At 40.7% G+C, this 15,516-nt stretch overlaps 1 protein-coding gene across 2 annotated transcripts in view; it reads right to left on the reverse strand.

Annotated features, from left to right (window-relative positions):
- rasgrp3 (RAS guanyl releasing protein 3 (calcium and DAG-regulated)) overlaps positions 1–15,516 on the reverse strand; it is a 124,136-nt gene that overhangs the window by 47,329 nt on the left and 61,291 nt on the right. The gene's annotated exons all lie outside the window — the stretch shown is intronic.

The raw sequence follows: 15,516 nt of genomic DNA on the forward strand, positions 1-15,516 counted from the left end.
GTTTTTCAGCATCACTGAGACAAGACCTTTCTAATTTTAGAGACATTGCGTAAATGCAAAAAAGCAGTCCTACATATTTGTTTAATATGCGCTTTGAATGACATATCCTGATCAAAAATGACTCCAAGATTTCTCACAGTATTACTAGAGGTCAGGGTAATGCCATCAGAGTAAGGATCTGGTTAGACACCATGTTTCTAAGATTTGTGGGGCCAAGTACAATAACTTCAGTTTTATCTGAGTTTAAAAGCAGGAAATTAGAGGTCATCCATGTTTTTATGTCTGTAAGACAATCCTGCAGTTTAGCTAAAATTCTGGTATAGAAACCGGTTGGAGCAGAAGTGTGATAACAGCAGAGTTAAAACGTGATAATAACTGAAGCGCAGCGGTGTGTCATAAGGACTCACGTTGACTGGTGCATTGCTGTACAACTAAAGCTTAGGAATAAAGAGCTCATTATTCTCAATGTATATATACCATATGAGTGTCCACAGAACGAAGATATTTTTATGAAAAGGCTTGGGTTTTTGAATTCCTTTATACATGAAAATCAGTTTATAAGTGTGTATGTGGTTGGTGATATGAATGCTGACCTGTCAGATGGTCATTCATTGTTTGCTAAACATATGCTACAATTTTGTGAGGATAGTAATCTCATATTATCTAGTCAATTGCTCTTACCTGCTGATAGTTATTCCTATATAAGCGAGGCTTGGCATTCAACTTCATGGCTTGACCACTGCATCAGCACTGCTGATGCCCATGCAGCTTTACAGTCTATGGAAATCTTGTATGGAACAACCATGACTGACCATGTGCCATTTGCCATGATATTTGAATTTGAAAGTCTCCCTGAATTGATTCATGAAGTGGATGGTAGATGCAGGGTCAAGCTGGACTGGTCAGCACTTACAAATGATGATCTATTGGCATATTGTATGAAAACTGATGCAGATATAAGTCATATATATATACCCCGGGATGCTATTGTGTGTTCAGATGTGGGCTGTAAGGATATATGTCATGGTAAGGCCCTTTGTGACATGTATGATCATATTGTTGAAGTTTTATATGAGGCCAGTAAGGCATGCTGTAGCCCAGAGCCGGCCCAAGGCATACGCCAACTACACGGTCACTTAGGGCCTCCACGCCACCAGGGGGCCCCGAGAGCACCGAGATGTTGTGATAAAAAAGTAAATATATACATGAAATTAAAATAATATTGAATAATTTAAACGAAATTGTATTACACCCGAAAAAAATTAACTAATTTTGACAAAATACCAATACTAGATTAATTGATGCCTCCTGTTGGCTGCTGCCACCATTGGGCAAATTTAGATGCACCGCTTGGGTCATGTGGTCAATGAGTAATCGTGAGGAATGAAGTGAGTGCAAGTCATGTCTCAGAAAAGAAATTATCCCTCTGGAGCGGAGAAAAGAAAAAAGAAGTTGGAAGACGAGAAAAAACAGCAAGATAAAGGTAGGTTTACATGTCCAATATTACAATTTTTGTTGTCATTATTTGCGAAATGCTCCGTTCGTTTAGTGTAAAGTGCTTTAGGTGTCTTAAAGTCAGAGGCGATTGCTCTAAGACTGCAAGGGAAGCTCAGCTTCCCCTAAAATGTCAAAAAATAAGTGATCAAATATATACTGTTGTGTGTACATGTCATTGACTAAATATGCGCTACAACGCACTCAACTTTTGTTCAGAATCAGCTTCTTATCACTGGTAACGATGCGGCTTTCCTCTCACTCAAACCCGCAGCTTCACAGTACTTTAAACAGTGTGGACGCTGAGCGTCCACAGAGTTCAATAGTGACACAAAGCATGCAGCGAAACGAGACGAGTCATTGGATAAATGCTGGGCTTTGTCCCGCCCATCGGGCGCTCAGCGTGTCTGGGGGTCTATGGGGCAGTGGGCTGGCCTCGGCTGGCCTGGACGCTCAGCTTCTGCATGATGATTGGATGCAGGGTCGGACTGGGAACAAATTTTGGCCCTGGCATTTTTCCTCTGGACCAGCCCGCTATTGGCCTGACGAATCCACCCCCAAACACGCACACCCACCCATCCATACCGAACCCCCAATGAACAAATACTATACACCTAAACACCGTGAACACACACCTAAACACACACTTTCACTGTCATTTCACCTTGATCATAGTACAAAATGCGGACCCGGCGCCACGAGGGGGCGTCCTGATAACATTAAAGGCAATTACATATTTTGACGAAATTACAAGTTTAAATGACTAAATATATATAAATAAAACATCATGAGGTTTATGTCACAGAAATCCTACTTTACAATACACTGCAGTCATTGTTAAATTATTTCCTTTTGCATTTATAATAAACACTTGTATTTATTTAGTGTTTGTTTTTCTGGTTGAAATAAGATATAAACCAGACTTCAAAAAATATACAAGTTTCCATGTTATTTTATTTGTCTAAAAATAAATGTCTGAGGTTCCTTATGTTAAACAAGAAATTATGTAATCTGAAATAACAGGTGGTTTTAATACAGATGAAAGGTTTCTAAAGAACCATTTGATTTATTTACCTATTTTAATTACAAGTGTTCTAAACTTTTTAAAACAGTAATCAGACATTTTGAGGTAACAACAACAAAAAAACATTTCCAATGATTTTTCTTCAGAAAACTGCTCTATAAATGAGCAGTCCTGTCACATGTTAATGTTTTGTACAGATCAGTGGTTTCTGCACCAATCGGATTGGTCCAATCCATTTTGTAGAGATCAGTGGTTTCTGCCATGAGTCTTCCGTGTTTTGGCCCGACACATCATTCCTATTGGACAATGCCAAGGTACATCACAGCTCAGAGTGTCGAAAGTTGGCGCACCTCATCTCGACAGAACACCGGCTCTGTGGTATGCAGGAGATCACTTGACCGAGCGTCTATATATTCAAATAATAATTTAAAAAAATACTGTCATCACTCTTCACTCTTGGTCAGTCTCTTACAACAGTGCAGCGTAAATACACGAGCTTTCCAGGAGCGCACGTCTCCTCCGGTGCGCACTATTTTTTTTTGGGGGGGGGCGACCCCGCCCCCTGTGATAAACTCATCGCCCCCTTAATATTTTTTTTCTGGCGCCAGGTCTGACAAAACGGAAGCAAATGCACACAAGTGGAAAAAAGTTTTTGAGAGAGAGAGAGAGAGAGAGAAACCACTGCTAGGATTCACACAGCAGCAAATTAAGGAGCTGAAGTCCATAGCTGTTGCATTTAAAGGTTAACAAAAGTAAAGCACAGTTAATTACGATAAAAGAAACGATTCCAACCTTGTATCAGTAGAAGAGCGGAGAGAAGTCCAGGCGCCGAGGACTCAATCCATTCACAGGGGCGGGAGCGGCCGCCTGCTCTTCCTGCAATCTGATTGGCCACCCTGTATGCTTCTCCATTGTCATTGGCTGTTGGTCATGTCAATCATTGTGCTCGATGTAAGTCTCCGTTGTGTGAGCAAACGGAAACAAAACTGAAACCTAGAATAAGACTGCGCCATGTATGAAACACTACAGAACTTTTATTTTGACACAAATTCAGGAAGTGGCTCTACAGCTGCGCCGATTAAATGCTGTAGCTTCACCAATCACGGACTTTCCTCGTGTTGACAGCAGCGCGCGGTTCGAGAACACTGTATATTTCCATAATCTCTATAAATATGGGAGGGCCGGCCCACGCACGTCTAAACGTGCAGCGGCCCACCGGGCAAATGCCCAAAATCACAGATTATCAGTCCGAGCCTGATTGGACGATCTGTCTGAGGCTGAATCCCTTTTTGATTGACAGCGAAATGAGCGAATCAGCGATCTTTAACGTCCATGGGAGCATTTTCATTCTGTTCTGAGTTGAACCGGAGACTTTCCTAATCCTCTTAGCGGCATTTTCTTTGTTAAAAACGACTAGTGACAAAATGAAGCTTCTATTTCTGGTGTTTTTTGTTTTTTGTAGCTGCTTGTGTTTGGAGACTGACTTCTATCGCAGTTTCTGTCCCTACAGAGCAGCGGGTGCTGCTAAGTTCCTCCACCATCACAAAGCACTCACAGGCAGACACACTTCACACTAGCCTCGCGCCAGTCCCAGCTAGCGAGCTAGCTAGGTAGCAAGCTGCACATAATGGCAGACAATTTGAATGTTGTGGACCGGATTTTGGCGAAGCCATTTGATAGTCTTCCTTACGAAGAAAAACTTAGAGTTAAACAGCAGGGCAGATCAACTCCTCAGATTAATTTGGTGCAAAAGGTGGGGAAAAGTAGCTCAGCTCTCAATGGTTTGTTTGCAGGCCAAAGTTAAAGCAATAGCCCCCAGTGCAATGTTTGTGCATTGCTGTGCACACACATTGCTGTTATGTTGTGGATTTCTATGTTCATTTTGGAGATTAAGTATTGTATTTATTATTTAAGTATTTAATTTTGATTACAACTTTATTTTTCTGTAAGATAATGTGAATGTCATTTGATTCTATTTTGTATTTGGATATTGAACATTTTGCACACCATTGCACTCTGAAAGAAATTAAACTATTTAACATGTTTACTATAAATGCAGTCTCCTGCCTGCTGATGTTACTTTCAAATAGTTAAATTAATGAGCCATACTTATACATCACTCTGTATGTAGAAGTTAATTCAAACATATTTATGAGTTTGCTACCCCTTTAAGGTTAAAAACAAGAAAGACACCTGTATGATGTAAGATAATTACAAATAACGCTAATGATTGTGTGTACGTTACACACAACAGTGTAGCCTATGGAATAATGAGGCATCTGGTGCTGAGGTGATGGTAGGGGGGCCCCCAAATGAAATTCTGCTTAAGGCCCCATAAAGGCTTGAGCCGGCCCTGCTGTAGCCACACTGTTCAATGTAATGTCAACAAGCCAGGATGGAATACATTTGTGGCAGCTTACCATGCTGAGGCTAAGGAGACTTTTAGGGCATGGGTACAGGCAGGCAGACCCAGAAATGAGCCTGTTCTGGAGTATAAAAAACTTACAAATGCTAGATATAAATATGCCATCAGGTACATTGACAAGCATGAGCAGGCCATGAGAGCAGAGGCTTTAGCTGGCCAACTCCTATGTAACAACGTTGTTGGTTTCTGGAAGGAGGTGAGAGCTCTGAACAGGACTAACACATCACTTCCTGGTCTCATAGAGGGTGTCTCTTGGGGTGACAATATAGCTGAGCTGTGGAGACAACATTATTCTGCTTTATTTAACTGTATTAAGAGTGATCCTTATGAAGTGAATGATACATCCAATAAGGATACATTAATTACTTTTAATGAAGTTTATCAGGCAATAAAAGATCTTGCTGATAATAAAGCAAGTGGCTCTGACCATATTCCAGCAGAACACCTTACGTTTGCAACCTCTAAGACTGCTGCACTTCTTGCCATTTGTTTTACAGGCTTCATGACTCATGGACTGTTGCCTGAATCTATGTTGTCTGTTACATTAGTGCCTGTTATAAAGGATAAGGCTGGCAAGGTAGCAAGTGTGAATAATTATAGACCAACAGCCTTAGCCAGCGTAGTGTCAAAAGTCCTGGAGAAAATATTACTTGAACGCCTTACTCAGTATTTAGGCACCACTTTTAATCAGTTTGGTTTTAAAGCAAAACTTGGCACAGATTTGTATATCTATGCTTTGAAAGAGGTGACACACATGTACATGAGGCAGAATTCTTCTATTTTAATTGGTTTTATTGATGCATCTAAGGCATTTGACAGAGTAAATCATTTTAAGCTCTTTAAGAAATTGAGCCAAAGGGGTGTACCTGATAGCATTGTAAGGATCCTGTCTTATTGGTATGCCAAACAGAGAATGCAGGTTAAATGGGGTAACAGTGTCTCTGCTCCCTTTGGTGTGAGTAATGGTCTGCGTCGGGGGGCTACTTTCACCAGCTTTATTTGACCTGTACATGGATGATTTATCAAAACAACTAAATGCATGCAGAACTGGCTGTATGATTAGTAACACCTTGATAAATCACTTTATGTATGCGGATGACCTGGCAATACTCTCTCCTAGCAGTGCTGGCTTTCAACACCTACTGAATATATGTTCTAACTATGGGATGAACTATGATGTGAAATATAATGTCAAAAAGAGTGTTGTCTTGGTATGTAGAACTAAAGGTGACAAAAAGGTGTGTTTTCCAGATTTCTATCTGTTAGGACAAGGTTTGAGTGTTTGTAAGACAGCCAAATATCTGGGTCACTATATCACAGACCAGATATCTGATGATAATGATATTTATAGACAATGTCGCATGTTGTATGCACAAGCTAATATCCTGTCTAGGAAATTTCATATGTGTTCAAAAGATGTTAAAATCAAACTTTTTAAAGCATACTGCACTCCACTATATACTGCACCCCTATGGGTAAAGTTTAAGAAGGCAAGTCTACAGAAGTTACAGGTTGCCTATAATGATTGTTTAAGGATTTTACTCAGGAGACCAAGATGTTGTAGTGCTAGTGCCCTGTTCTGTAATGCAGGGGTCAGCACTTTCAGAGCACTGATAAGAAACTTGATGTACAAATTCATTAGCTGCTTGAATGTGTCTCAGAACACCATGATAATTCTGCTGGTTAATCCCTGCTTCAGTGCAATTAGGTACCAGTCACCAATGTGGAAGTACTGGTATGAATGTATTTTATAAGAATGGTTGTATTGTCTAAATTTTTAATTGTATATTTGTTTTTTAAGTTGTGTTGTGTATGTTCTTTTTGGACTCTGAGTCTGGCAAATAAAGATGATGATGATGATGATGATGAATGTGTTTGTGTGAATGTGTGTGTTTTTATGACTGAGGACGTACACAACTGAATCACGGGGGCCTGTCAGCAGTTTTAACCCACTGGCAGAAACGAAGCCCTGTCTGTGAAGTAGGTTGCAAGCGTTCTATAGGCACCACACCTGTTTGTGAACCTACGAGTCTGAAAAGAAGCCCTAAGCAAGGTCACCCACCTCTCAGAGGTCGAAGTGGTGACACTTTTCAGACTGATCGGTGACCAAACAGTGAAAAAAGAACAACAGCCTGTTCATTTAGATCTCCCTATGAGATAACCCCACGAACAGCTAAAATGGGTAACAGTTGTTGTTCTCACAGCCAACATGACACACAGTCAAATGATGTTAGGTACATGGAGACAAAAGATCCAGCATCACCTGAATACTAAGAAATGTGGCGAGAGACAGTTCACTTCTTGGGAAAATTACAGTTAAACTCCACAACAAAGTCATTTGATACTATAAAAAACAACACCAGTGATTTTACAAAAAGGCAAGAGAGACGTGAAGTGAAAAATACACCAGACCATGCTTTTGCACCAAACACAGCAGTTTTTAAACCTGCCGGAGCAGTCATAATGATGTGTGAGGAAGAAGTGTATTTTGCAGGAAAGGGCAAAGGTCAGTGCCGCAGAGCGGCCAGAGGCAAAGCCCGTGAGCGTGAGATGAAGAGGAAATTGACTTGTTGGAAGTGTGGGCAGAATGGACACTTTGCGTGTGAATGTACAGACAAAGATAAGGAGTTCTTCACTTTCAACATGAATTTTGTTTATGTACATATAAGGTTGCCGTTCTTTCTTTTCAACCAGATTATACTTGTCAGCTGTTGTGGCTGGGGTGCCTGGCATGCCTGGCTGGCTTTTGTTTGTCTTCTGTTTTCTGTCTTTTGTTTTTTCCTTCCAGGTGGCATGCGTTTAGGACTGAGTGGCTGTGTGGCTGAGTTATCAGGACCTCACCCTGATCACCTGAGGCTGATCATGTGCAGCTCGTCAGGACTCACAGCTGTGGTGCATCTACACGGATTGGAGCATGGTGGCATTTAAGTCTGGAGTACACAGTGTGTACTTGCCAGAGACTCAACCTTGTGACCAGACGGGTGAGATCGTCATCTTGGGAGCCATCTCATCATTATGGATGCAGAGAACGTCCAGGTTTGATGCCATGGTCTGTGAAAGAGGAGGGGGTGAGGTCTCACGCTCGTCAGCACACTTCCTGAGGTACGTTAGGTTTTGTGACTAACATGAGTACAGTCAGTAAATGTGGTGTCCCTCACACCTTATTATATTGAGCTGTTATGTTAGTCGTTTGTTCAGCTTCCACTGCAGTGAAGAATGTGAACTGGGTGTTCCATGCCTGCAGGGTGGGAAGCTGATTAGTAATTAAGCCAGGAAGTGTTTGCTGTTTGTGTACACCTTTGAGTGGTCTCTCTGTGTGTGGAGTGTGGACTCACATGATGGTTTCTTCTTTCACAGACTCGGTTTGTCGCGGCCACCTGGGGGGTGTCGGCGGGGTCCTTGGGTCCGAACTGTTTCTGGCTCCGGACCGTTAGTGCTGCTGGGAGCACACCGGCATTCCACCACGCCAGACCGCGCACTTATTTGTTTGTATTATCACATCACTGTTATGTTATTAAAGTCAGTTATCCTTTGTACCGTGCTCTGCTTATTTTATACTGGGTCCTTCAAACGCTGGTCGGTTCTCCGTCCTGTGTCCGACACATAACAGTCAATTTTTCCTTACTTTATTCTGTTGTCGCTATATAGACAGATTGTGTGTAATTATTGTGAATTGTTTTAGATAAAACTGTCAAGGTCACAGTTGCTGGCGCTCCAACATTTTAAAGTGTGGAGTTAAGATACTGAGAAATACAGTAAGTGCGCATTAATCAATTTTGTACATGTATATGAGTGCAAGTTGGTGTCCAGGGACAAAGATAGAGTATTTTGAGGGAGAATTCTGAAATAGATCTATTGATGAAATAACACTTTTCAGCTTGTTAAGATGATAACTCAAAGACAATAAATACTATCGTCTTCCTGCTGTCCATATTGAATGATCATATAACTTGGATGAAGTGGTTAAAATATGGTTGATTTTTGTACACTGGATAAGGTGTAAAAGGTGGTTAGTTTCGCCTACTTAACGGATTTTAGGCAAAGCTGATCAAGATTATATTCCGGTAGAGTGATTAATGATTGGGTTGTTGTTGTGTGATATATTTTGTGTGTGTTGTTGGTTTGAAATTTGTGTGAGGTGATTCTATTCTGTCTGGGGAAATATAAGAAAATTCAGATTGACTTGCTTCAATTGAACATTGCAGTATTTGGCCCATCTTGCCCCAGTAATCATGAATGAGTTACTGTGGACCTGACCAATTAGATCAATAAGTTCCAGCGGGCATTCATTGTCCGGAAACAGGTTTGTGCAAGCAATGAAGACTTTGGGTCATAAAACATTTCTGTGAATCAGGTCCCCAGTATACATATTAAATACTGCTAAAAGATTGAAAAATTGTTAATTGACTGATCCACTAATTTTTTGATGGCACATAGCAGACAGAAGGGAGCAGTGGTTGTGGTAGGTTCTCTTAGGACAATTAAAAACTGATTGTGAGACTGTGATTGCATACCCGGTTCTTGACCTCTGGGCCCCAAACAGCCTGACAGAAGGTTGGCGAAAGAAAAAAACAAGTCTCCTGTCAGTCCACTGTAATTAACAGTTCCTTTGAGTTCTACGTGTCTACATGTGTGTAATATGTTGCGTGTAATGTAACACAGGTCTTCTTTGGACCTGTGGACGTTTTGTTGTTGTGCTTTAACACATGAAACACAGGGCTTTAACACAGGGGTTTTACATGTACGTAATTGATACCAGTGTTTTAAAAGTGTTTGTTACTGTTAAATTTAGAGAGATATTGTTTATTTGATGTAATCAATTCCAGCTTTAATGTTGTTTTGCATTACGTTGTATTGACTTTACCAAATACATTCAGTGTTCTATTTTTTATTTTTTATTTTTTTGAAGTGTGGTTTGTTTTGGGAACAAAGTGTAATTTATCACTCCAGCCGGAGAGCAGAGCAGAAGGTTGTACAGTGTGTGAACAGTAAAACTATGTTGATTATTGTAACATGTTTATAGAGCTCCTGTTGAAAGCATTAATGTTGGTGAGGGTGAATTGACAGCAATGTAGAAGCAACAAATAATAATAACTCAGTATTTTGATAATCCTGTGTTCCGACTGAAATAATGTGAACTCTCATGAGATGCAACTAACCCCTGCTGCAAATCAAACAAGACACTGCAGGCTTTCATAAAGCATTGATGACAATGAGGAATGTAGTGTTTATTAATTATTAGTTGATGTATGCAGATTAAGTTAGGCCTTAAAGGATAGAGATTGTTGGACAACTTTTCACATGATTATTGTCCATCCTGACCCATAGTTATTCCTGCAAACCAAACATTGTTTATGTATCTGATTCTGTCATTATTTCTGTTTATTATTGGTGTTTAAGCATTGATTAATCCAACAGATCTATTCAGGGATAAATTGCTAAAAGATACTTCAATTCACTTTCAGTGATCCTGCATGTTTGATGTTCTGTGCAATTGAAACTGTTTTGACAGGACACCTCTTAATGGGTGTTCCCCCACCCCTTGGAACTCCTGCCCAGTATGGAAGGCTTTAAGCCAGGGGTAGGCAACCTGTTCCAGAAAGAGCCATGAGGGTGCAGGTTTTCTTTGCAGCCACTGACTCCACCAGGTGATTTTACTGATTAATATCACTTTGAGCAGATGGAATCAGTTAATCAGTGAAATCACCTGGTGGAGTCAGTGGCTGCAAAGAAAACCTGCACCCTCATGGCTCTTTCTGGAACAGGTTGCCTACCCCTGCTGTAAGCCCATGACGGGTAAAATCCCATCTTAAACCCTGGGACAACCTAAGGCAGGCACAGTCACGATTACTCAACCTTGTCTCTGTGACGCTCTGGCTCACTAGGACATGAGGATATGGCACTGGGGTACTGTGGTGGGGTCAAATTTGTCCGTATACCTACATGGTAGGCAGTGTATTGATCTAAATGGAGTATTGGATCATTGTCGGGAATTGAATTGTCATATTAAGATTGGCCTGCATGTAATAATCGATATTAATCAATGCTTATCATTCATCCAATCAATCAATTTTTTGCAGATTAATGCGTCACAGTGTCCACCAAACCGCTGATGGTGTGTATGCCTAATCCTCAAACAAACCAGTCCTGCCCTGCAGCCTCTTCAGTTGGGCAGCTGTCTTAAATCATGGAACATGTCACGTTTTTATGGCTGGGATGGTTGGACTGGTTAATAATCATTTTGTGACGTTTGGATTACAGGCATATGCAAAGCATTACTGTAGAGCATGTTTAATCTGTGAGAAGCACAATTCGCAGGGTAATGAGAGACCAAAACGAGGGAAATTTCCAACACCTCAATACCTGTTTCAAATGATCCATATGGATTTTATTGAATTGAACCAATGTGAAGGGAAAAATATTGCAAAGATATTTTGTAGAGACATAATTCCAAGACATGGACTACCTGAAACAGTGTACAGTGATAATGGTACACATTTTGTAAATAAAATCATCCAACTTTTGGCAGAACATTTGAAAATAAATGCAAAAACACATTGTGCTTATCATCCTCAAGGTGCAGGTTTAGTGGCAAGAACAAATGGAACAATTAAAATAGGCTCAGGAAAGTGCATGAAAGAGAGAGAGAAAAAAAAACTGGGTTTATTGTTTGGATTTGGTGACACTGTACATGCATATAACACCCAGCTCAGAGACTGGCCTTACGCCATTTGAAATTTTGTATGGCAGGCCCTACAGAATACCAGAGTTACAGAAAATAGCTGGGCCTGATAGTGAGGATGAGGGATTAGTTGATTATATGACATTATTGTCCCATAAGAATGTCATACACGCTAACACGATATCAGACTGTCCTATTTCTGTGCAGGGAATCCTGAGAATCAGCTCCAGATTGGCGACTGGGTGCTGCTAAAGACTATTCAGTGAAAGCACTGGTCATCTCCGAGGTGGGAAGGTCCGTTCCAAGTGCTGCTAACCACCCCCACCGCAGTGAAAACTGCAGAGAGGTCATCTTGAGTGCATCTATCCCACTGCAAAAGACAAAGATACCTGAAAGATCCCAAACAAGACAAGGGGAGCGACGTGTAACAGTGACAGCTGATGGCCTATTGGCCCAGCAACAGCTGGAAGCGCGTCGTAACAGAGACAGAGAGACCAGGAGTGAACAAAGACCAGAGGTTGAAGCAGATACCAGGGTCCTGAAGCAGATGAGAGACCAGCTACAACCGAGGAGAATCCTGTCCACGTAATCCAGGATTAGAAGCAGATGGACTACAAGCTTGAAATGAGAGCACTGAAGCTGACGAGACCAGACCAGGAGAAAAGAAGCAGACGAAACTGCATATTTGAGAACGGGAGACAAGGGAATTCTATTCCTGTGCACCTGTGTTTGGGAAAAAAACGTCAAGAGCAGGGCACAGGACAGAGTACATGACACATTATTTTGATTCCACTTGCTACATGCTTTACACATACTGATGATAGTACAGATTTATACACTACAGCTGAAGGGAACTAACATAAAAAGAGTTCCAGATTCCCTCAGTCCCTTGCTGAACTGAACTGAGACTGTGAACTGTCACCTTCCGCCCCTAAGCCCAGACAAAGTGAACCTTTTGAACTGTCACCAAAGAAAGAAGACGTCTTCCAGACCAGAACTGTTGTCTCTCTCTCTGTCCCTAGAGGGAAAAAAAAGAAAACCTCATGACAGGGGGAGTGAGAGAGAAATATCAACAGGTTGTTCAAAATACTGTTTTAGCTATGGAGAGCTTTGCTGCCAGAGCAGGCTGCAAACTACGCACCCTGCTGATATTTTTGACGATTATTGCTGTGATTGTGGCATTTACTGTGTGGTGGTATGAAAAAATATATGAACCTCGTTACAAGACCAGAAGAAAGTGATACCTTTATTCAAATCTGGTGACAAGCATCTTTACTAACCATAGGCCTTTCTAGTGTCACAATTCTCAAAGATATTGGTAATATAGATATTGGTAATTGATATTGAAAACAATAACAGATTTATTGAACAACACAACCTGCTTAATGATAGTCAATATGGGTTTAGATGCAATAGAAGCGATTAATAAACACATGGAGTTTGTGTCATTTGTGGAGTTAGGGTGTGATTTATGTAAAGTCTTGGATCTGTTTAGAGCAGTCCTCTTTGCAGATGATACGATCTTATTTTGTTCAGGGGATATTTGCAACAATTATTAGATGATCTGGGATCAGAGATGATAAAGTTGAAGAGTTGGTTCGATTCAATATGAACAAACTGTCACTAAATTGGTCTAAAAAACTAAAATAATGTTATTTGGAAACAATTAAGAATAATTCATAATGCAGGTTATCGGGATCATACCAATCCACTGTTTATTAAATCAAAGATTTTAAAACTCCATGACATGATTTAATTTAAGACTGTTCGATTGTTGTAAAGTAAAACATAAGCAAGTACCTTTCAGAATTCAGTTTAAATATTTATACAAAGACATGGTGTTTGACGGGTATGTATCTGATGGAAACCGCTGAATTGTGTTGTGTGTTGAATGTGCTTCATCTAAATTCTTACTATTGTATGTACTGGGGTAACTAGAACAATGTAGGAGCTATCCATACTCTGACGTTATTGAGGAGCACTGTGAGTATAGACTTTATTACAAACGGTAGCTGGACCTCTTGTCTCTTCTTTGGATTGTGGTATCACATCCTGCTACAACTGCTCACCCCATTGTTGTGTTTTTTTTTGTTTTTGTTTTGTTTTGTTTTTTTTTGTGGACTTACTACGTGTTATGATTTGTTGTATGATTCCTCTTTCTTGATCAATGGCTCAACGGATGATTTCCACCACAGTTGATGGCTTATTGCTGGACCATTACTATGTTGCGTCATTGCTATCGGAGACTGAATTATGTCACCACATCCCGACGGGGAAAACTGTACACTGTTTGTAAGCTTTTTGATGTTTCTACAATGATGATGTTGTGAGTGTAGACATTAAAATTCGATAAACAGGGAGGAAGAATGACAGGGTTTTTCTCTATATTGGCAATATATATTATCAAATATTAATGTCTTTACTTTGATGTACTCTCTGTGATCGTGTCTTTGATTCTGTTCTGTTTTTCATATATACATGTATGCATGTGTGAGAGTTCATGTACCATTATTCCTTAATTCCTTAATAATAACTCATTGTCAAAGCAATCACTCGTCAAGTGATCATTAAAACTGCCACACAAGAGTGAGCAGATGATCTTTGGCTTAGTCATGTGCAGACTGTTTTGCCAGAATGTGCAGACTGTTTTGCTAGGGTCATGTTTTTGCTAAGCGCAGATGTGCATCTTTAATTAATGGTTAAGCCTTGAGGAAAGAGCATTGTAACCAGAACACCAGTTCAGGGCTGGACATTGTTATGTTAAGCTTAGGAGACTGAGGGTTCAAAACCATAACAGTTTTCATATCAATGTGAGACCAGACTTTGTGTCTTTCCATTGTTTTGTAATATGGTCACTCCTATATGCTTGTATGTAACTATATTCAATAAAAAGGAGAAGCAAATTGGCGGGGCCTTCAGAGCAGACGACAGTTCTTGAAGGAGCTCCTCGTTTGCCCTCTCCTGATCAGGAAAAAAAGAAATTCAGTGTCTCTTGTGTGATCATTTCTGTGTGTAAACTGGGTTGTTAATCTTTTCAGGTCCGAACAACTCTGACAGGGGGTTGGGGTGTTTATGGTTAGGGTGGGGGGAGTACGATTAGGTTATGGTTAAGGTTAGGGTTAGGGGTGGGAGTAGGGTTAGGAATAGTGAGTTAAAAAAAACTCTGTCATGAAAATTTGACTCATTTCGTCACGGAGCACGAAAAAAAAAACTGTTGCGGCCCAGTGAGAGACAGCTTCATTCAAGTCATCCTAAAACATGACTTGAATGAAGCTATCACTGTATTATTATTATTACCTCACATTCAGAGGTACACTGCACTATACGAGGTCTGTCCATAAAGTATAGGTCCTTTTTATTTTTTTTCAAAAACTATATGGATTTCATTCATATGTTTTTACGTCAGACATGCTTGAACCCTCGTGCGCATGCGTGAGTTTTTCCACGCCTGTCGGTGACGTCATTCGCCTGTGAGCACTCCTTGTGGGAGGAGTCGTCCAGCCCCTCGTTGGAATTCCTTTGTCTGAGAAGTTGCTGAGAGACTGGCGCTTTGTTTGATCAAAATTTTTTCTAAACCTGTGAGACACATCGAAGTGGACATGGTTCGAAAAATTAAGCTGGTTTTCAGTGAAAATTTTAACGGCTGATGAGAGATTTTGAGGTGACACTGTCGCTTTAAGGACTTCCCACAGTGCGAGACGTCGCACAGCGCTCTCAGGCACCGTCGTCAGCCTGTTTCAAGCTGAAAACCTCCACATTTCAGGCTCTATTGATCCAGGACGTCGTGAGAGAACAGAGAAGTTTCAGAAGAAGTCGGTTTCAGCATTTTATCCGGATATTCCACTGTTAAAGGAGATTTTTTTAATGAAAGACGTGCGGACGGGTCCGCGC

This window comes from Thalassophryne amazonica, chromosome 13, assembly GCF_902500255.1.
Source record: "Thalassophryne amazonica chromosome 13, fThaAma1.1, whole genome shotgun sequence".
NCBI classification, from domain to species: domain Eukaryota; kingdom Metazoa; phylum Chordata; class Actinopteri; order Batrachoidiformes; family Batrachoididae; genus Thalassophryne; species Thalassophryne amazonica.